This window comes from Anomalospiza imberbis, chromosome 14 (genome assembly GCF_031753505.1).
Source record: "Anomalospiza imberbis isolate Cuckoo-Finch-1a 21T00152 chromosome 14, ASM3175350v1, whole genome shotgun sequence".
NCBI lineage: Eukaryota > Metazoa > Chordata > Aves > Passeriformes > Viduidae > Anomalospiza > Anomalospiza imberbis.
The window spans coordinates 10,710,442-10,732,945 of record NC_089694.1 but is presented as its reverse complement, the minus strand read 5'-3'; the positions used below and the strand labels follow the sequence as shown (position 1 = coordinate 10,732,945).

At 38.1% G+C, this 22,504-nt stretch overlaps 1 protein-coding gene and 1 long non-coding RNA gene across 2 annotated transcripts in view; both read left to right on the top strand.

The window, feature by feature from the left end:
- The window catches only part of TENM1 (teneurin transmembrane protein 1), an 838,901-nt gene that overhangs the window by 252,301 nt on the left and 564,096 nt on the right, over nucleotides 1-22,504 (top strand). The window lies entirely within an intron of this gene.
- Nucleotides 5,704-8,435, top strand: LOC137482243 (uncharacterized). Its single transcript, XR_011003951.1, has 2 exons — nucleotides 5,704-6,066; nucleotides 8,275-8,435. It is a non-coding gene; the product is annotated as an uncharacterized lncRNA (long non-coding RNA).

The window sequence follows — 22,504 nt, the reverse complement described above, 5'->3', positions numbered from 1 at the left end:
GCTGGCCTAAATAGATTTGCACAACCATAAGCAGTGAAGCCTCCCTGTTTTGCTTTCTGAGTCTGGTAGGTCCATGTGTGTGAGAAGTCAGACATTCTGGCTCCTCTCTGCAGTAATTTCTGATACAGAAAGTGTCTGCTGGAGCAGTGACTGAACAATATGCTGTTTAAAAATGTATAAAATCATAATTTGTTTGAGAAAGCTAATCATGACATGAATTGCTGTACTAAATGTGGTCCATCTTACTCAGAATTTTACTTCTGACAGTAGCTTATGGCAGACACCGAGGAACTGCAAAGTAGATACATGAAAAATGAAGTTTTCATACTCTTCTTCTTCCTGAGGTCAGATTTTAAACTGCCCTACTTAGATATCAGTTTGGAGGATGAGACAGAATTTTGTTTTCAGTGTTCTTTGCTATGATTGTAGTTCAGTATATCCTTCCTACACACATATAAATATCCAATCCCAAATGTCATAGGATAGACTCCTATATGCACATCTGCAGTACCTGGTGGCAGGGAGTTTCACAGTGAAGCATTTATTCAGTGTTTTCAATTGCACCATCTTTCATTAGCTTTCCTTTTACTCCTGCTTTATGATGTGTGTGGAATGGTAATGTCAGATCTATCTTCCCTGTCATTTTAGTTTGGAATATGTCCTTTTTGTGTCCTTTGTTATTTGTCTCTTTTCCAAGACAAACTGTTTAAGTCTTGCAGTCTCTCTCTCTCTGATAGTTTCTCTATGCTTGTATTGCTTTTACTGTCCTCCTTTAGTGCAGCCTGTAGCATTCCAGAGGAGGCTGAATTAGAATGGATTGCACATCATCTTCCCCTCATACCTAGCACATCTTAATGTGATATCAGTCTGAGCAGGGACTCTCACTGAGCCTCCAGTGTTACAGCAGCCACGTCCAAACCTAGCAGGAGTGCAAGTAGTTTAAATTCTTTCCTTCCTCTTGCACTTCTACCCTTTGCCTATTCACCCAGTATGGCAGAATTCCCCCAGATTTCTTCATGGCTTTCCCTGAATTTAATTTGTTCACCTGCAATGCCATTAATAAATATATTAAACTTCAGATTGAATATGAAACCTTGAGGCATTTTACTGGTCAATACATTACACTTGTCACAAATGATTAGCTCGTGAAACTGTGGTGTTTTTGGATCATTAATCCTTTTTAATGTTTACCTAGTTATTGTGTTTTATTGACAACAGGCAAATAACAATTTTGGTGCTATGCACATATTTTGCTAAATACAGGGAGAAAAACTTGGGAACAGAAACAACTTACTAATCCTTTTTGTCAAATCACTTTTACTTGGAGCAATGTTGTTAGTTTCATCACAAAAAAATAAATTGTATTTTGTGTGCTGAAGCCAGAGTGAAAATTTCACTCAAACATGGCAAACATTCAAACTGAAATAATGTTTTATGACTGCGCATTAACCCTGTTGCCCCCCTTTCCTTAAAAAATACTGCTGATGGTATTAGATAACTCTAACTTCAGTGCAAGCTCTCAGCTTATTTTTTTCACTTTATTCTGTTTGGAAGGTTAAGCCCAGATATGAGCCCAGAGGACCCTGTTCATCGCTGCTGGAATCTAATGAGTTCTAAGTAGGTTATGGGTCTCTTAAATTAGCAAACATCTCCACAGCCTAACAATGCCACCTGTTCTTAAGATGAATTCTTCTGAATCCTGAATTCCCCTGAAACTAGCACCTATCCACACACCTCATTCCTGACAGATGGAAACTGAGGGCTCCAACTCTCTAAAAATGCACTGAGGCAAAGACACTGCATACAAATTGCCATAATGTCTTATGATCATCAGGAAGGATTTGTGTCTTTCTTACCCTTTAAAATTTAACTCCAGCCTTTATTTGGCACACAGAATGGCGGGTGAAACTTCATATGTAATAAAAAAATCCTGCATTTTTTTGTGCAGAAAAGGAAAATCCTCCTCCCTGATGGCATCCCTGCACATCCCCTCAGTGCGGCCCCAACATCCTTCCCGTGGCCTTGCCTTACTTCAGAAAAGTCGCTATGCTTCCCTTGGACTGTTGCTCACACACACAAATGCTGTGTACACTCACTATTTCCAAATGTAAATTCCCAACAGCCACAGATGGAAATGGAGTGGGGAGGCAAATGAAAGTACTGCATGTGAAGTGCTCATAGGCCATATGATAAAGTGCCATTTGAAGAAATGCTGCAGGAGGGACCTTGTCTGTCTCTTATAGTTGGCAGGGAAAATAAGAAAACCTGCATTCTTATTGAAATGCAGCAGACTGGTGTTCCTGGATTATCTTTTCTACAATCAAGAGAAGAGGTGACCTGACAGGGTGAAGAAGAAATGCATGTAATTCTCTTGATGGAATTCACAGTCTCTTTAAAAAAAATAAGGAACATGCTCAGCCCCCTGATCCCTGGCACACGAAATGAACCCAAGCAGTTCTCTGTCAGCCTCTTGCCTCACTAACGAGGCTGCTTGTGAGTGAAGCCTGGCTGCCACTGCAGGGCTGCACTGGCCAGGCAGGACTAGGGCGCCATGCAGGGCTTGGCAGGACAGATGTGTCACAGCTAAGGTTTCATGGCTTATCTGCCCTTTTGCTTTGTACTGAAGTGGAAAACACACGTGAATAGAGACTCTTGTTAACAATCTCCTTGTCACCTGCTGTGTCTTTTGCAAATCAAGTTAAAGAGGAAGGCATTTTGAAACTGGTTATTTCACTTAACTGTTCCTTGATGACTGTTTCAAGGATAGCAGTGTCTGAATTTGTGATATATCATAAGATTCCCAGTGTTTTTTTATTCCTCTCAGAAAGGCTAGAGGAGCAATTACATGTCTATTTTTCTATGGCTCAATTTAATACTGAGAACTGAACTTAAAAAACTATGTAAGATGATTGGTATCCTTTAGCTATTATCAGGTCTCATTTTCTAAGCAGGTTGAATTAGGCTTCAATATTTATCTACCTGTCCTTAACAATCATCCAACTTTAAAATACTGCTTTCTAATGATAGCTTTCTCATGTTTGTTTTTCATCTTTTGGGATTGGTGAGGTTGGTGCTGTGCACTAGGATTTTATGCATGGTGGCCACTCATTACATGTAGCTTTTTAAGGCCAGTGAGTTTTCCACACCTGCTTAGTTTCCTTCTCATTAATAAGATAATGATGCATTCTGTTATGCATCCCACCAACAAAAACTCTTTTGAGCTGGATCATCAACTGCAGTGGGCTCCATTCTAAATGAAAATTACTTTCCAGGTGTTGAAATTAATTTTCTCACAGCAATGGAAATAAAAAGAGAGGTAATTGGATTATATATGTAATGTGACACCCAATAAACTGTGGTGTAAGTACACAATTCCACAACTGGGAGTCATAAGGATTTAAGTGTAACCAGGACAGAACCAGGGCAAGAAATTAATAAACACAGGAGAAGTGAATAAATGAACGCTGAATGATGTCTTATCTAAGAAAAAAGAAGACAATACAGATTTTAATGGTGCTAGAAGGTTGCTGCTTCTCCAGGATGTCTTATCTGAAATCTTTTGTGCCAAAAGATGGTACACGGAGGACTTCTAGAACAGGGAAGATTGTTCTGGTCTTGCAGAACAAAACCAAGTCTAAGTGTTTAGTCTCAACTATTTTATGTACTTAATAGCAAGTGAACCTATCTTTATCACTTCTCCCAGTTGTGAAAATTGGATGATTAGGCTTTTGTAAGAGGATCTCACAATATGCAGATGAAAAATGCTGTGGAGGTTTTGGAGTTTTTTTAAGGAAGACACAGCCATTTTTTGAGTTTATGGATGTCCAGATTTTATTTTCTTGTGTTTGGTCAAGCATACCAGCAAGCGCATAAAATTGTGGCTTAAAAAAATTACTATGGGTTAAAAAAAAATGGGTATAAAATAGTCCTAGTTCAGCTATCCCCAGCTTCTATCCAAATCTATGTGGTTTCATAAACTCTTCATATGAAGTAGGATTAGATTGAAATAATGAAATACTGGGTTGAAATAATGAAAATATTAAGGGTTACCTACAGCCTGGGACTGCTTATAAGCAGTAAGTAACGATAATGCCAATATCCCCTTAGGCAGGTGAAAATGGAATTGTAAGTAGTGTGATGAGAGTTCTCTATTGCTAATAAATTCATGTCAAGGTGTACTCGTGTCTCTGACTATGCACTACAATTTATATGTATATTTATCAGTGGCTTCAGATACAATTCATCTTTCTCAAAAGCAAAGGAAAATTTTAACAAGAGTTTGTAAAAAGTGATCAGAGGAAGGGTGAATCTCGAAGAAAGCAGATAGGAAGTTCTCTCTTTAGCAGTATTCAGCAAGTGATTTTTTTCTTTGTTCATGCTGTATAACTGACATTCAGTTTGTGGTGCAGTGTGTGAGCTGCATGGTTATATATAAATATATATACTGCTTGGGCAGTGCTCGATCTTGGATCAGATGGCATCAGATGCACCTGCATCATTGCTGGGTGCTCTGCATTCATGTTTCAGTAATACTGGAGTTATTGGGCTATTTTGCTGACAGAGATGCTATGAAGTGGTGCTTCAGTTCCTCCTCTCTCTTTTCTCCTTTTCTCTCACCCTGGTTTTGGATCCCCTTGGTGAACTGAATCTGCAGAGAGGGGAGCAGTCAATCCAGTGTGTCTGATGAGTGCAGGCAGCTCCACAATGACACTGGGATGTCTTTACATTCTGTAATGGTGAAGTATCTGGATCAGAAAAATCCTTTTTCTTGACTCACTCTAATGTTCCCTTTCAAAATATGACATGTGAAACTGCAGCCTCTATTTCTAAAGTTCTCCAAGGCAAGAGGAAATATGTAAAAATAGAGGAGGATTGGTACCTGTGATTTTTGCTCTGCTGCACATTTAGGCCCACGCAGATGAGTTTACAGTGATATCTGTGCAACTGTATCCCTGGGCTGGTTTCAATGAGCACAGCTCTAGGGAATCAATAAAACAATCAGTATTTTTATCAGCTGAGAATTTTTTTTCATGAGCCAAGTGATATTAAGCTCAGGACTAAAGAACAGCTCTGAATACATCTTGAATCATACAAATATTAGTGCAAATATGTACACTAAAAGTAGTCATCCTTATAGTTTCTAATGTTACAAATACTTTTATTTATTTTTTTGTTAAAAAGTACTGATTCTTTCAGAGCCTGTCCAGGGCACACCATTTCAGTTTCTTTCATTAAGTCCTACTGCACCACTTCTTTTAAGCATGGACAAAAATGCCAAAAAACATCATAAGCCATAATGATTTTCCATCAGAATGGACCAGGTGGGATTACAAGAAGAGCACCTGCAGTAAATGCATCACATCTTGCATACCAGGGAAAGCACTTTTTTTCTTTTCCACATTTTTCAAGGAAAAAAATCATATTTAAAATTCAGTAACAGCCTTTCCTAAAATCTGTACTAATAAAACTGTTCAGCTGTGTTTAACAGCTCAGCTGCTCTTGTAAAACTTCAGCTCTGTCTCAGCAGGTGCTGTGGGAATCCCCAAACCTGGGCACTGCAGAACAGAATGGATTTTACCTCACCCAACACCCACCACAGGGCAATACCCCCAGGAGGGGCACGGGGGCTGTGCTGTGTTTAAATGCTCATTCCTGATGGGGGCTGTGCTGTGTCCAGATGCTGACTCTGGCTTTGTTGGTGATTCATCTGAGAGCAAGGGGCTTATTCTGCTTTGGGCTGTGCTGTTAAATTCTGGTCTTCCCTCACACTGAGAAACTGTAAGAGCAAGGCTCACCAAAGAGAATAGTTGACAGCTGCTATTTTAATGTCTTCACTATGACTTTTATCTACCACTGTGACATCCTCATCATGTATTCATTGTTTACAGACTTCTAAGTTTGTAGAAAAGTCTTTGTCATATGACAGCTGATATTCAAGGGGTCTCTAGCCGTCCCCAGGAGCCTGCTGGGAGCAGTGAGGATTCCACATCTTCTGCTTTCATAGCAGGGAAAATGCCTCATCCATACCAGTAGCAGTACACCATTGTTGCTGTGGCACAGCAGTTGGTGAGATAAGATAATTATGAAGCATTAACAGAATGCATGCAAAATTAGTTGTAGCTCACAGAAGGAAAGAGAATTCAGCAAACTATTCAGAGTATTAATTTTCAGCCGATCCTGTCACAACTGTGGAGAGAGAGAAAATGCTAATGAAGTGTGAATATGTCAAAAAGAAGAAATGATCAATTGAACACAGTAAATATCCAAATAACAAATATTCTATTCAAATGTAACAGATCTGTAGAGCAGTTTAGTTTCTGGGTGCATACATGGATGTATGAATTTCAATAGTAAGATGAAATCTGAAAGTTCTTTTGAAATTACTCGTTCCCTCAAAATCTCCAGAACTTATTGATTAGAAAATTCAGCTTTATTATGTAAATATAATAAAAAAATTAGTCCATAAATCTTTCAGTGAGTTTGCACTGTATATATAGAGGATATTTGCTTGTGGATGTAATACTTCCCACACATTGAAAGCCTCACAATGAATGGGCCTCAGAAGTTGTGCTGAATTCTGGCCCATTAACACTTATCACTCCAGATGTGTTGTAACATTAGGAGCTCCTGCTAAGCCAGGAATTGGTGTAAAAACAGACACTATTCTCTCCAAGCATAAACCTCTGCTACTTGGGGAAAAAAAATAATATATGTATATTTTTAGAATAAGAAAATCTTGGCTTTGTACTTTCAAAGAATATCTTGATTTACATTACAAAGGTTAAAATTGTGTAAAATTGGTGCTTTTTGAACAATCTTAACTACTTTATTATTAATACATTTTATGTGAAGATAAAACAAATACTCCATTGACTAGGAAACCTGTTTGCTCTTTCTCCTCCAATGCAAATCTGGTGCCACAAGGGAGTTCTTAATTTCAATTAATTATTATACTTGAGAATATTTTGTAGCTCAATACAGTGATGTTTGCTTCCTTTAGCAAGAAGAAATTGTCAAATGCTCGGGAACTCACAAATATTTAATTTAATCTTGGAATTATCACTAGGATAGAGTTTTCTATAGCTGCACAAGGGGGCTATTACAATTAATTAGATGGCCACTAACTTATGCCTGTAAGCTTGGTCTTTGGATAGTGTAATGTTTAAATAAACTTTATTTTGCATAATGCACTGACTTACTACTCTGTAATGAACAGAGGAAACCCTTTGAGACAGCTGAGATTTATGGCCTCACTTCTTTGACTTTTCTTTTTTGCACAATTTCAGTTCTCTTTTAAATAGCACATTTCTGCATGCAGCACCTCAAGTAAGCCATTTGACAAACTAGTTAAATATCTTTAAATGGGTTAATCACATTTGAGAAATTGAGCTTGAATCATGTTGACATGTAATACTGAATATGTAACAGAGGTGAGTAGAAACCCATATTGTATGTGTAAATGAATAAAGCACAGAAGGGAGAAGGACATTGAAGAACAGTTTTGAAATATCCAGTGATTTGTGATTTTGGTGGTAACTAACAAATTGTCTAAAACACTTCATATACAGACCAACAAAAGTGGGCAGGGGTGGTTTTTATTCTGCTTAGCATACATAGTCTAAGAATTGCTGCAAATCCTTTGGTAAATTAATCTTTTTATGTCTTGCCACTTGACAGTGTTCTCTAGTTACAAATACTCCTACTTCACCAGGTGAAATAAGAAAATGGGAATAACCATTAGATAATTGTGTGTCCCGTGGGAAGTGAGAGAATGATACATGTGAAATTACTGCTTCATTGGGATGAAGAACAGAGAGAGAAGGTTTCAGGGAAACCCTCATGGGTGGGCTAGCTCCTGCCTGCACTGCTCTAGCAAAGTGGCTGTGCTACAGGATGGTTGATATGCAGAGCACTTTAAGGCCCTTTGTGACTTGCATTTCAGAACTGCGGCTCCCCAGGCAGTCACCTTCAGATGTGACACACACACCTGGTACAGGTGTGCAGGGTGCACTCCTGGGATACAGCAGAAAGAAATTCCTTCTCTTTTCTGTGGGTTCTGAAGGCAGAATGCAACATACTCTTGAAAATATGTCTAACACCACAGTGCCTTGTTCCTCAGGACAGCGAAACAGAAGAGCCCAGTGCTAGACTGTGTTTGAAAATCAAATGATTTATAAGGAAGATTAAGGACAAATTTTCTCAAGGTTTTTGAGCATAAATAATTCTGTTGAATTTAGCTTAGTGATGCTGGCACAATTTCTTTTTGTCTTTTAGCTGCTCTGTAGCCCTTTCTGAATTTTGTTCAGATGAACTATTTTCAAGTATTGTTTTGAGAGAGATCATAATCTAGCAGAAGGGGAAATAAAGGCATCTGGCTAGATCCTTCTTCAACTAACCATGGCCAAGAAAGTCATTAAAGCAAATTAAAAACCAAACATGGTTTTCTCACTTCTTATTAAATGCCAGTTATTCTTCTCTGAAAATGGACAAACACAATCTCAGTCAAGCTGTCATTATGAAGAGGAATGGAGAAGTTATATTTTGAATGCTAATCAAATTCTTATTTATCAGGCTCAGCTGTGCTGGTTTGATAGGCATGTGCCTACAAACTTAAACATTTTGTCTTCCAAAGAACAAAGTTTATGTTTGCTTTCTTCTCTATAAGTGATTTTTAATACACACTATTAATGAAAGACAAAATACAATACAATAAAATTAAAATATTGGTCTTACTGAGGGCACATCCTCTGGGACAATATTGACATAATGGCTGTATTACATCTGAATATAAAAGATTTGATGGTAAAACTAGCTTGTGATGGAGAGGATTGCAGTTTTTTGACATTTGCCTCAGGTATCTGACGACAGAAAAAGAATGATTGCAAGGATGAGTAAGACAAAAGTTTAGTAAATTCCTTCAAAATGCATAAAAATGCTTTGAAATCTGACTGGTTTATTGATTTATTTTCTGTACTGGCATTACAAATACTATCTGAAAATCTGAAACCACTGGACAGTTATATGGTATTATGTCTAGTACCTTCTCTTGAGATTCCCATGTCTGTCTTGTTTGCCAGTGAAGCTCCTGTAAAACACGGTCTTTAGCTTTTGCTGTGCTATAATTCAGTCTGTTATTTTAAGGGAGATGGTTTTGACTTTCTTCACATTAAAGGCAGTTGTGACACGTCATTTGGAAGTGCAACATGTCTTTCAATTGGTAAGCTTGTTAATGAAAAAAGGGAGAAATTCCAGGGGAAGGGGGACAGTGATGAGGGCAGAGATGGGGCTGGTTTTAGCTCTGTGCCGTGGTGGTGCTGCCTGTTTCCTTGTCCTGCTGCCCCAGCAAGAGCAGGCTGCTTAAGTCTGTACAGATACAAGGTATTAGGGATGGGTTAGCAAAGCAGAGCACACTGGCAGCCGATGTGATTTGGCAGCTGATGTGTGACATGAATCAGAGCTGTTTCCCCCATCTCTGCTTTGCTGTGTTGCTGCCAGAGTGGGCTGATACAAGTCCTGGGCTCCAGCTTTCTCCTGTACGCACACAGTTACACGTGGTGCTCAGCAGTCCTGCACCTCAGGAACACCAAGCTCGGTGTGAAGCATGATGAAAACAGCGTCTCGTGTTCATTGCTTTGTGCCCTCTGGAGACAATCCTTGTTTCTGAGTGCAGAGCCCACATAAGCACAGGCCAGCCAGACCCATGTACAGCTGAAGCACAGTTTTCTGCATATTTTAGGTGTTAATATTTTGGTTCCAAGAGGAGCTGTGCGTGAGCTAGAGGAGCAGACCAATAAGAGTAACACAGGTAGTCCAGGGAAGCTGTGGCTGCCCCATCCCTGGAAGTGCTCAGGGCCACTTTGGATGGGGATTTGAGCAAGTGTTCTAGTGGAAGGTGTCTCTGACCATCACTGGGGATTGAAATGAGGTGATTTTTAAGGTCCATCCCAACCTTTCTCTGATTCTGTGATGGCAGTCCTGTGTCTCCTGTTAAGAGACAGCATTAGTCAATTTGTTTAAAGGCTTTACTGATGCTAACATTCAATATTTCTAAAACCCCCCTCCGCAGTTAATATAATTGACTTTTTTTTTTAATACCTACTTGCCTTTAGCAAATACATTAAACAACTTTTCTAATGACCATTTTGCTATCTCAGATCTTGTTGAGGATAGGCTGCCTTTTATCTTTGCCTTTCAAGAAATAACCTTACCTTAAAACTTCTCCAGATTTAAGGCATGGATTTAAAGTGGTAAATTCAGGACATGGCCTGTGGATAGGTGGCTTTAATAACTATAGAGCAATGCTTACTTTTCTGGGCAAGTCCCTTCAGGGAGTTTATGGGTCACCAATATTGGATAGTTAGGAGAAAAGAAAGCATTGATTTTGTGCATAGTTGATGTTTGCCTTGCTTTTGGAGCTTTAGCCTAACCCAAGTACAATGAATGAAGGAATTGAATGCCTTTGGTTCTAGTAGGACTTAATGTTAGAGTTTACAAGTGGAGTTTCTTACGCAATATCCCCATTGACTTACACAGAGAAATCAGAATGATTTACAGTCACTGCTGGACTTCAGAATGATTCCCAGAAGTCTGAGCCCAGTAGTACTTCAATAAGCCACTGTAATAAGATATTTTACTGTTATGGCTTTGAATGTCCTGCAGTGTACGGTAATTCAGATATAAAATAATTAGAGGCAATTAAAGACCATTACAGTAAGGATTACTTTGTGCTAATGACAGACTGACTGGAGGAAAAATACTTCTAAAGTCATTCAGGGAACATGATACCTAGTGAAGGTGGGAAAAGCAGCATGTCTGAGATTTGAGTGGGAAGAAGCCGAGGAAGCCTAAATAGATGAGCACTGTTTCTTTCACCTTGCTCTCATTTTCTTTAAGTGTCTCCCAAATTCCAATATATCTTATAATTGAACATTTTATTCATTAAAGATATTCATTCAACTACAACAATAATGTACAACTTTACTTCATGACAGGGTATTTCTCAAAACATAAGAAAAAAATACAGTGTTTTGTGTTTAGCTGCTGATTTTTCGTAGAAGTGTTTTATTAAATGTATTAAAATCAATAATGCTAATTTTCCATCTCTGTCAGCAAAATGCTTTTAGTAAAATAGATTTTTATTTACTTTTAAATAAAATTCAGCAACCCTCAAGAGTCTGTTAGGAGAGACTTAGCTTAGACTATTTGAAAAATGCGTATCATAGATATTCTAAATTTTGAATACTTAGGATTACTATAGCCACTTCTAATTTACAGTATGCTTGAAAAAAATACGTTATATTGGTGATGTGACATCTGCCTTTGTGTGGAAGAAACACACTAAAATTCTGAAATTCTAAAGTACCCTCTGACATGTACTACAGTTTTCTCCAAAAGCAGAGTAGGTAGGACACAAGAGCTGGCTAAACATGAGAGGCTTGTTATGAATTTGATAAACTGTTATTTCAATTTATGCACGGCTGAATAAGACTTGCCTGCCAAGTTATAGAAGTACTACACATCTAACAGTAGTAGAACACAACTGATAGAGTTACCCAACTGCTGTTTCTTCCCCAAGAGCCCCAAAAAAGTACAGATTGTGCCCAGTATCTGAAAGCTTCCATTCAGTGCACTTGAAATTCTTATTGTACTCACTGCTGGTCACCTCACTGCTTGTAACTCATTCTTGCTCTTTGTTATTTAAAAAGAAGCTTGTATAGAAATAAAAAGCCATGAACAAAGGTAAAATGGGTAAAAAATTCTTTAGGTACAACTGTGCATTAAGATATTCCATGTCAGGCAGCTGTCCTTCTGAGATCACGGCTCTGTCTGTCACAGCAGATTACTCTGCAAGTCACTCGTAAAGTTCTCCAAATAAATGATTTTCTCTTTTATAGGTAAACATGAAAATAAATGGTTTTACAAATATCCAGCAGGAGAGTTGTACAAATGCTAGTGTGTCCAACTGCTTTAATGCAATGGTGATTGAAAATAATTCAGTTTTACCAAGCTGAGTGAAAACAGCATTGCCAGATCCTCACCTACAGTGCTGCTGGAGGAAAATACAGCTTTTAACACATAAACATTGGAAACTAAAGAAAATATTTGTAAGTCCGTGAAGAATGCAAATCTTAATGCAGTTTTTATGTGAGGCATAAAGACAAGCATATAACTTAAATATTGCTCTTTATGAGAAAATAAGCAATTTTGTATGATTTCTTTCTAGCTGTCTTAAAATTAGTGATTATTTTTCCTCTGAGAAGTTTTTAAATAAAAAATGATAAAATTTAATCCCTGAAAATGGGGAGTAATTGCAAATTTCAGCAATACTTGTGAAGAGAACCTAAGTACAAAATTCTCTCTGGGATCTTTTTGCAATCTCAAAAGTAAGAACTCTAATTTCCAATGCTGTCTGTTATATGAATGGCTGACTCCTATGGAATAAAATCCTTACTGTATCCATACTTTCTAAGATGAAAGACCTTGAGTGATAAATATATAACCTTACAGAAACTATAATTTAGTGTGTAGTGATGTGAGTCATCCAGTGCAAGAAATGTTACTGAAGTTGTAAACATAAGAAAGTTTTGTACATTAAAAACATAAAGCAATTGAGAAGATTTCCTAGACTTCTTAGTGATGCTCCATTTATCTAATTTTGTGCACTACTGCAGAAGGTATGCCTGCTGCAAAGTCCTGTACATCCTCATATCTATTCAGAATTTACCATGATGTCCTGGAAAGGAACAACAGAGTCACTATATAAGGATCTAAGCATAATAAAACTTACAATGAGGTGAAAATAATCAGTTTTTTCTGGTTTTACAGATGAAAGGAAGTGAAGCATTATCTTGTGGAGTTAAAAGGCAACACGTAAAACCAGTTGAATTGTCACTGTGTCAACCACAAAAGCTCTGTCTTTAGATCATGATATCAATATCCAATTCCTACAGTGATTCTTCAGGCAATCACTGTTCTCAGAAAATCCTTCTCTTATTTTGTAAAGAGTCATGAGTCTGGAAGCTGATTTTTTTCCCTTTAGCTGAAGAAATGGGAATTGGAAACAAATACTTCATTCACTATTGTTCCAGGCCAAGAGCATGAGTGCTTATCACTATAATTACAGCTAAGAGACAAATGGATCTGGCAAACTTAATATCTTCAATGAGATTTTGACTTCCCTAACTTTGTTTATATGCAAAAAAAATTCTGTTTTTCTTTACTCTGTATTAATTTCATAATGAAGGGGAAAGTCTCTTTTAAAATAACAGATTTTTAAAAATTATTAATTCAACATCATAATGCTGTATTTGCTTAGTTAATTGTATTAGCATCCTTTCTATATTAGATTGCTTTACAGTGTTAAAAGCAAGGGAAAATAAGCTTTGAAAAACCTATTCTTAAATTGATAACTGCAGGGTCTCTAGTGAAACTCTCCAGGTCCTTCTGGCTTACACTTGATTTGCTTTAATAAGGGTTATGGGGAATGAAAAACTATTGAAACTGCATTTTAAAATGCCTGGCAACAGACAGGTAGAAAAGACTTAGAATTACTATTTTTCATTACTGAGGGCCCCTCAGGACTGCACTGGAAAGAATCCTGTCTGCCCCAGATAAGAGTCTCCCAGCAGTTTAATGTGCCTATCAGTTGTGCTCAGCAGCCCGGAATCATCACATTGCAGCTATTGAATAGTTCCAGACCATATGCTCAGAAGGATGGGGAATGTGGTATGTGTTACACTTCCAAAGAATGATGATGAAGAGCATTAATATGCTGATGAAGAAATAAAAGAAAAATAGAGTGAAATTTTGAAGAGGCAAACCCACTTGTGTTACTGAGCCTGACAGATGTGCTGTACTAACTCTTCTATTTCATGTGTAAGTTTGTGTTACCATGACCCTACATAACACTGAAGTTCTTGGGATCTTCCTTTCTCTTTCTCTGCCAATATGTTCTCTCTTTTGATTTTTAGACAGAAAAGAGTTAAATCAGAATCCAAATATCAACAAAAGATGCAATGAACGTTTTATCCAGCTGGTGGCCTGAAAATTATTTGTCTGCTTTTGGGGTTTAATTACTGTACAACAGCTGAGTGATGGGCCGAGTATGGCTTCATTCATATTAAATAACACACGGGGAGCTTGAAGGAGGAGTCATAATGAGGGTTCTGAGAAAATGGGAGAGCAGTAACAAAATGCATTTTCATATAGATTTTATCCTTTCTAAAACAGTCATGGTGACATCATCACATAACATGCAGATAGTGGATGAACAAACGAAAAACAGGTCACAAGGAGCTGATCTTGTAGCCAGCTTTTTTGGAGTGCCTCATCCAGTGGTCTTTGATGCACAAAACTGTAAAGCAAGTTCGGAGTTGGTATAAGCAGATGAAATTCCAGCAACTTCTATATTTACCATGGATAATCTTCATATCTCTTAAGTTTTTTTTAAATTCTACTAACCTGTATACAGGAGGAGCAGAAACGCAATATGGGAAGAATTCCAGAGTAGTTGTTTAAAACTACAGAAAAAAACATCGAGAAATGGTTGCACAAATGAGATCTTTTAATCAATAAAACCAAACATGCCCTGTGAGGAAACAGGGAATTCCAAGTAACCAAAAAAAAAAATTCTCGGTTGAAGTTAGCCATACCAATCCCTTAAAGATATGTATGTATTTTTTGATCTTCTCTGATATCATTAGAGCAATAGTTTTTCATAGCATAGACACAGATGCACTAAATCTGCCAGGATTGTGAGGTATAATGGCTTGTACAGTGTACTTTTCTAAAGAACACTGAAATCAAATTCATAGATTCAGACAGCTTTTAAAAACTGAGTTGTCTGCAGGCTGAATAAATGTCTTAGTTTGGGAGGATGCTCTTGTTTTCCTTTGTCACTGTAACAAAAGTCACTGATTAACAATGCATTCAACTGTTATGAGATAAATTACAGGGTTTTTCACATTTCTTCTTTTTTATGTCATCCTTTTGGCTGATTACTCATGAATTTTCCTTAGTACTTTCCTCTATTCCCAAATAAAAATTAAGGTTAGATATTATGTTTCAGTCCACATGAGGTTAAGTTCCAGCCTAGTGGAACTAGATGAATATTGCTTCTGATTGTGTAGAGAAGAATACAATTAAAATTTTTGAAATATAACCTCTTAACATGAGATTCTCTAAAAGTAGTGCCTCTCTCTGATTTATGATTATTAGGGTTTGATTATGGCTTGTAAAGAAGATATCCAGTTGCTGATTTGGGATCAATAGCTTGTACTAAAATTCTGCAAAAGATTCAATGTAATGCATTTTGACTTTGGTTTTCTTCCTCTTCTGAACTGTGCTTGTACTGTCCAAGACATTCAAATGTGTCTGTTCTGTTCCTTTAAATTTACAATACATGAGTGAACATGAGCCGGCAGTGTGCCCTGGTGGCCAAGAAGGCCAGTGACATCCTGGCCTGCATCAGGAATAGTGTGGCCAGCAGGAGCAGGGATGTCATTCTTCCCCTGTATTCAGCACTTGTGAGGCCACACCTTGAGTGCTGTGTCCAGTTCTGGGTCCCTCAGTTTAGGAAGTATATTGAGATGATCAAACACATCCAGAGGAGGGCAACAAGGCTGGTGAGGGGCTTGGAACACAAGCCCTGTGAGGAACAACTGAGGGAGCTGGGGTTGTTCAGCCTGGAAAAAAGGAGACTCAGAGGTGACCTTATCACTCTCTACAACTACCTGAAATGTGGTTGTAGTCAGATGGGGGTCGGTCTCTTCTTGCAAGCAACAACTGACAGAATGAGAGGACACAGTCTTAAGCTGCACCAGGAGAAGTTTAGGTTAGATGTTAGAAAGAAATTCTTCACTGAAAGAGTGATTGGGCAATGGAATCATCTGCCCAGGGAGGTAGTGGAGTCACCATCCCTGGATGTGTTTAAAAAAAAACTGGATGTGACCCTCAGTGCCATGGTTTAGTTGATGAGGAGGTGTTAGGTTGGACTAGATGATCTTAAAGGTCTTTTCCAAGCTAGTTCGTTCTATGATTCTGTGTAAGTACATTGTTGCCATCAATGTCACTGAGGAAATATTTGTATTTCCCATTTCATGTTTTCTTCAGCTTGAGACTATATTTTCAGTTTGTATGGGGGGAAGGTGTCAATAATTGAGAGTGGCAGGTATGGAAATCAAACAACAGAGTATTCCACTTCAGACAGTTTTTGAAAAATAAACATGAAAAAGTAGCTTTTGTGCCTTTAACTTATTCAACAGTGTTTACTTTTCTACTCAATTGCTTGCTTTCAGTTTTTTTCAGGTTTCCAATTTGAAGTTTACTCTTGCATTCTCTGTGCTATATTAGAAATTTTCCATTTCAAACCTGTGAACAAACAAACTTAATAATTTCTAAATGTTTGTGTGTCTCCTGTAGATCTATATGATGGAGTCACCTGCCTTTTATGACCTGTACTTTCCAACAGCTTTCTGTCTCATCAGGTACCTCTCAGAGATGTGAAATATCTAGTTTGAACAAGTCAGATGTTTCACCACTCATCATGTGTTTGGTTTTTATACAAGAGCTGGTACATATTACTGAAAGTGAAATTTCAGGGTGAAGTTCTCAGAATCTCTTCACCATGATGGTGAACCCACTGTGTAATTTTTAGGTTGCAGCATGCTTGCTTGGAGCTCACTTCAGAATCCCTTGGGGTTGGGTTTGAGAGAGAAGAGATATTATGTTAAAAGGCCTGGACTTTAGTCTGTGTTTGACCATACAACTTGTAGTAAATTTTCTTACATTTCTTGACACTTGTTCATTGCTTTGAAAAAAAAATATTGCCTTTATTTGGAGCAAACACAACTGTTATACTTGCTGTGGTTAGTTCTTTAGGACAGAAGAGTGTAAAGCTGGCTAATAATAAATGGAAACTGTGCAGGTACCTTGTGTGCTGAAAGCTTTTTCTGGAGAAATTATTAAATGCATTGAATTCCACATCTGATCAATATAAAAAGTATTCTGGCTGTTGCTGGACCCAGCAAGCATTTTCATCAGATTTGGCTTCAATCTGTACTGAGACATGTTTACAGAACCAATTTCTAAATGATTCTCTTATCAAAGGAAATTTTTTTTATTTTTGATAAAAAATTACTATCTCCTGAACTGCATTATTTAAAATTGAAATAGAAAGCGATTTTCTTTCAGCTCCTTTGAAAACTCCCTAAGAACCTTTCCTTGAATAAATATATTCTCTTTGATTCAAACAGGCCTGCTTTCCACACTTAATGAAGCATCGTTGTAACACAACAGGTTTTAATTCTTATTCCATTATCACCCTCACTCTAATTCTACCAGAACTTCCTATGTGACTGATTCCTTTGTTCAGAATGTGGCTTTCTCTCAAACAAAGAAGCTGAAGCAGAATTTTTGAATTTATGGCACACTTGTTAAAAAGCCAGCTGCACTGCATAGCCCCAGGTAACAGCTACTGAGCAGGGATGCAGGTACCAGACACACGACCACGTGTGGGATCCCTTAGGGACCACATCCATGCCTTCCCGTTCAGCTGAGCCAGAGCTTTCTCTAAATTCTGGGGCCAAGAGTAGGAGAAGGACCTTCATCCCCTCTGAGTTACAGATTAGCTCATTATGTTCACCCTGTGCACTGCACAGCTGCAGGAATGACAGACATGGGGCTGCCGATATAAGGCAGGGAAACTGCAGTTGAAAGGATCTGCTCTGTTCCAATCAAAATTTCCAGATGTCAATGCTTGTTCTCTTTTGGTTCAAAATCAGCCTGTTAGGATCTTAAAATTGTAGCATTCTGCCTTCCTTGCCCCTCAGCTCCTATTTCTCCTTCTGGAGCATTTTCTCTCACTTTTGACTTTACAGGGAATGTGGCCTGGCAAAACACCAGTCGTGCCTTTATGCCAGCTCCTCCTTTATTTCATCAGAGTCAGAAGTAAGTGTGATTACAGTAAGTGCAGTTATTGATATATTTTCTTCATTTTGAGATTGGACTATCTAATTTGGCAGCTTTTGAAGTGTGTTGCTAGCTCAGATGGGAAACATTTCATAGAAGGGCTGAGGTTTGTATTTGAAGGTGCCAATGAAATAACAAATACATAAACAAAATTCAAACTGTTCTTATTTCAAGGTGGTTCATTATTTAGCCGGAGAATTGAAAGACTGCAACAGTACATACTTGAGCTTTTTGGGGTTTTTTTGATGTGACTGTATGTCAGTCTAGGCTAGGGTTACTTTGTGAGTGTGAAATGAGACACTAAAAGAAATTGTGGACTATATTGTAATTTTTTTCCTTCATAAAAACAGTAGCAAGTCAGGTCATTCCTCTGTTTACTTAATTTTGATACTGTATGACTTTTTACATTTTCTTCCTTCATGTAGATAGGAGAGATTGAGTCCAACAGTGTGACCTGAACATTATTTTTCAGTCTTATGGATTCCTCAGTCATTCTAATTTGGGAATGAGAACTATCAAAGAAGCAGTTTAGTCCCTGCACTCAAAAGGTACGGAATTACCCATCTGTCCACTGAGTTACGCAAAGGTGGCATTTTAGAACAGACACCTGTATTGCTTTTCAGTAATGTTGTTCTTATTCTTGATTCTTTTGAATACAGATTCATTTTGATTTAGATAAAATTTCAGAGGAAAACAAGCTTCAGGAAAGATTGCTGTGATGGGCATCAACAGAGTGCTAAATATATGGAAATTTTTTGCAAGATGCAGTGAAAATCTGCAATGGTCTGTTGCCTACTCTTCCCCTCCCCATTCTAGCTGCTTACATACTTTCTTCCTTCAGGAGATAAGCAGGATACTTTTGCTTAGTCTGAACTGCTCATTCACAGAAATAATTTGATCAGTGGTGAATCAAACTAGGGATATATAAGTTCTGCATCCCATTGCCAGCCCTTCATCCATTTTCTCACCTGCTTGACCAAATAGGAGGCAGGCAGGTGTTTGCAATGTCTGGCAAAGTGGGTAATGGAATGGGCCTCCTTAGACTTTGCCAAACAGCTGTGTGAAATAGGCATGTTATTGTGTGGGACAGCTTGTGCATGGGGCAGAAGGGGGAGTGCAGGCATTATCAAAGACAAACTTGCATTAGCATATTTAGTATTGTTTCAAAAACATTTTCCCCTCACGAATAACAAGTAAATTGCATATGGATGAAGGGTTCTATTGTGCTGTTGATGGTTTATATTATGGTGTACACATTCTTTCTTCACTCTGCTCAACACTGTGCCTGAGAGGAGTGTATTAAGCAAAGTGACTTTGTTTTGTCTTTGTTTCTCGGGAGACGTACAATGACTATGATAGAGTTTATTTGTTTCTAGATAACACTGTGTTTATGTGTTTGATGTGAAAGTCAGTATGAATAGATGTGCACTGCTCTTGGAACAAAAGGTAAAGAGATTTGTCTCCCCAGGCTGAGATAGAGTTCCTCAGTTCCTGGAGCATCCTGAGAGTACTTTGATGAGAGCTGTTAATCCTAAAGAAGATCCCGTAGTGTAAGAGGAGCAAACTCATCCCTAGGCTTCATCCTTAAGGCCATCAAATGCCCTGAGTCCAAGCCATCAGGCACTGATAGTCAGGACTGTGTGGAACTTCAGTGTTACACAACTGAATATCTGTGAGAAGTGGCTTTAGATGGAAAAGTCTTGTGTGTTTTTCTGCATCAGTGCTGCTGAGGAAGGACAGTGAGACGTTTTGAACAGCTGGAGTGAAAAGCCATGGTAACAGAAGTTTTATTTTTGACCTGATCACCAATGGGTGAATTGAAGTTGTTCAATCGATCTTTAGCAATTTGGTCTGTGCTTAATTTGGTGTCCCTTATTTGTCCGGTGACATCAGAAACAGAGCACTCTGTTACACGCGCATTCACCACGGTGACACCACCTGGATAGGTAGACATGCACACCCTTAAGCAAAGATAACTTGGGGTGATAGTTTTGGTTGGTTGTATTTGGGGATTTTTGTTTGTTTTTAATGCTTTTAGTGAGGGTTTATTTCTTTTTCCCCCCCACAGATCCTGACCTACGATTTTTTTTTTTGAGTGATAATGATAAAAACAATTATGATTGCTTTGTTTAGTAGAAGATGCCTACTGTATAGCACCTTAGATTAATTCAGTCCAACCTCCAGCTGAAAGGACAAGCTTTAAAATAGCATACCTCGGGTTCTGCTGATTTTGTTTAAAAGGAGAAACAAATGAGTCCTAGCAATATTTCTTTACAATTCAAAAAATTTAAACATTATTATCTGCCTTGAAATTATTAAGTATCCTGTTGTGCAATTGCCCTGAAGTGTATTTGTAAATGTGCCTTATATAACTCATGTAAATACCATATCAGGATAAAATGTGGTTTCAAAGATAAGCATGGTCTTAAGTGTTCCTAGTTTAGGTCACCTTAGCCAGACAAACACTGTCTTTATGGTAATGTCACCCTTTTGATGAAGCTCAAGGCAGAGCTGTAGGAGGAGAGCTGTAGGTAGGAACGTAACATGTATGAAATTATCAAATACATAGCTTACACTATAAAACAGCATAAAACCCAAAAGGTATTTTTTAATCCTCTTGCTCAGGGATTTCTGAATGTAATTCCATATCTTCTCACTGAGATAAAAATATTCTCTGTGGATTACTCTAATTAAGCAATATTAGATACAGCTTAAATCTATTTTGAAAATATGTTTAATTTTAATAAATATCACCATTAAATTTCCAGATATGTTTTTGTGTCTAGAATCTAATAAAAACAGCTTGCTCAGTTTGGTTGAGGGTTCAGCAGCCTGGTAATTTTCCATTTTGTGTCCTAGGGTTTTTTGTAGGTTCTGTTTGTTGAAATATTTAAGTAGCAGACTAGAGGAGATAAAGGCCACATATTGAAAAGCTGTAGAGCATTGAGATAAAATTCAGTAAGAACGGCCAAGATAGCATCATTTAGATGCCCCACTGCAGCAAGAAATATTCTTTATTTCAGCATAACACTGACATTTTTGTTATGAACGTTTATTCTTTCAGTGGGAAAGGCTCAGTATATAATATCATGGTTTTTTTAAGCTGCTTGAACATGGGCAGGCCAAGTGGCAGTGATTACTAAACCAGGACACCTGTGGCTGACTTTAGTGGCTAGAAGTGAATTGCCTCAGGCTGGGCACCAGTGAGGCAGAGCTGGTGGGGATGAGCCAGCACCCACCCTAGGAGTGCCTCAGGAGTGTCGTTTCCTGGTGGCTCTGGGCTGGCTGTGTGGGCCCAGTGCCCATCTGGGGCTGGAGAACCTCCAGCTTGCTCCTGTAGCTTCACCCCAGATGGGTTTGGCTCTCCTGGCCCAAGCCTGCCATGGGATAACAGCGCTGGGGGAACTGGGAGTCCCAAACCTGGCTTGAGCTCTTTGTTCCTACCCCAGCCAGAAGGCTTCTGCTCTGTAGAGAGTAAAATGGAACACTTTTTGTCTTCTGTGACAGGCATTTCATGTGGACAGAGAAAACTGATTTTTACAGGGTTTAGCGCCTGGAGCTGAGATTTTGCAATAATTAGTTTTCTGGTTTGTTTTATTGACTTTCTAATCCCATTTAAAATAGGAGCAGAAGGTATTTTGGGGACACTTTCCTGTGACAGCTTTGCTTCTGAGGTTAAGAGCCATATTAGAGATGTAGGACACTTAGAAGGGGAATGAACTTGAGAGACTGGATTTGAGTCCACAAGTGCAGGAAGAAAACTACTGTGTGCTCTTCTTGCCTGTAGTTAAAATGTTGAGTACAGAAATACATCAGGTATATGTGGTTTTTTCTCCTCAATCTTTTTTTTTTTTTCCACAAGGCATTATAATCTGAATGGTTCAACATATTTAAGCTTTAAGTTGATATAGTTTAAATTTTGAGATTTAAGTCACCACTAATCCAGGTGTCAAAACCTTATATTGACCTTCCCCTGAGTGATACAAAACTTTTAGCATGATTCAAGATAACACTTAGAAATATAGAAATAGTATAATTTGCTATAACATGTTTCTATATGGAATCAAAAACTTTCACCTGCCATCTGGTGGAAAAAAATGAAAAGCTACAATATGTTAACCTCCTAACTAAGGACTACACCTGTTTTCTACTTGCTACTAGTATGGAAATATGCAGTGCTAGTTCTATATAAAGAAGATTTTACACTTGCATTCCTGGCTTCTTTTACGTGTATGCTGCTAAAATAAGATTTTTTTGGTCCTTTTTTCCTTCCATATCAATAGGGCAAAAGAGTAATTGGGTTCACCACTTCTTCATATTTGCTTGAATATAAACCATCTACCCTTTGTGGTCAGAGCATGCTCATAGATAATAAAACAAGGCAGATATGATAGGAAAACATAAAAATGTATTGATTAAGCCCTCTGGGAGCTTTGGTTCTACAGTAATATTCAATCACATGTCACCTGCAGCACACTAAATAAGTTTTAATATTCCATATCACAAAATAAATCACAGAGGAAATCACTGGCTGCAG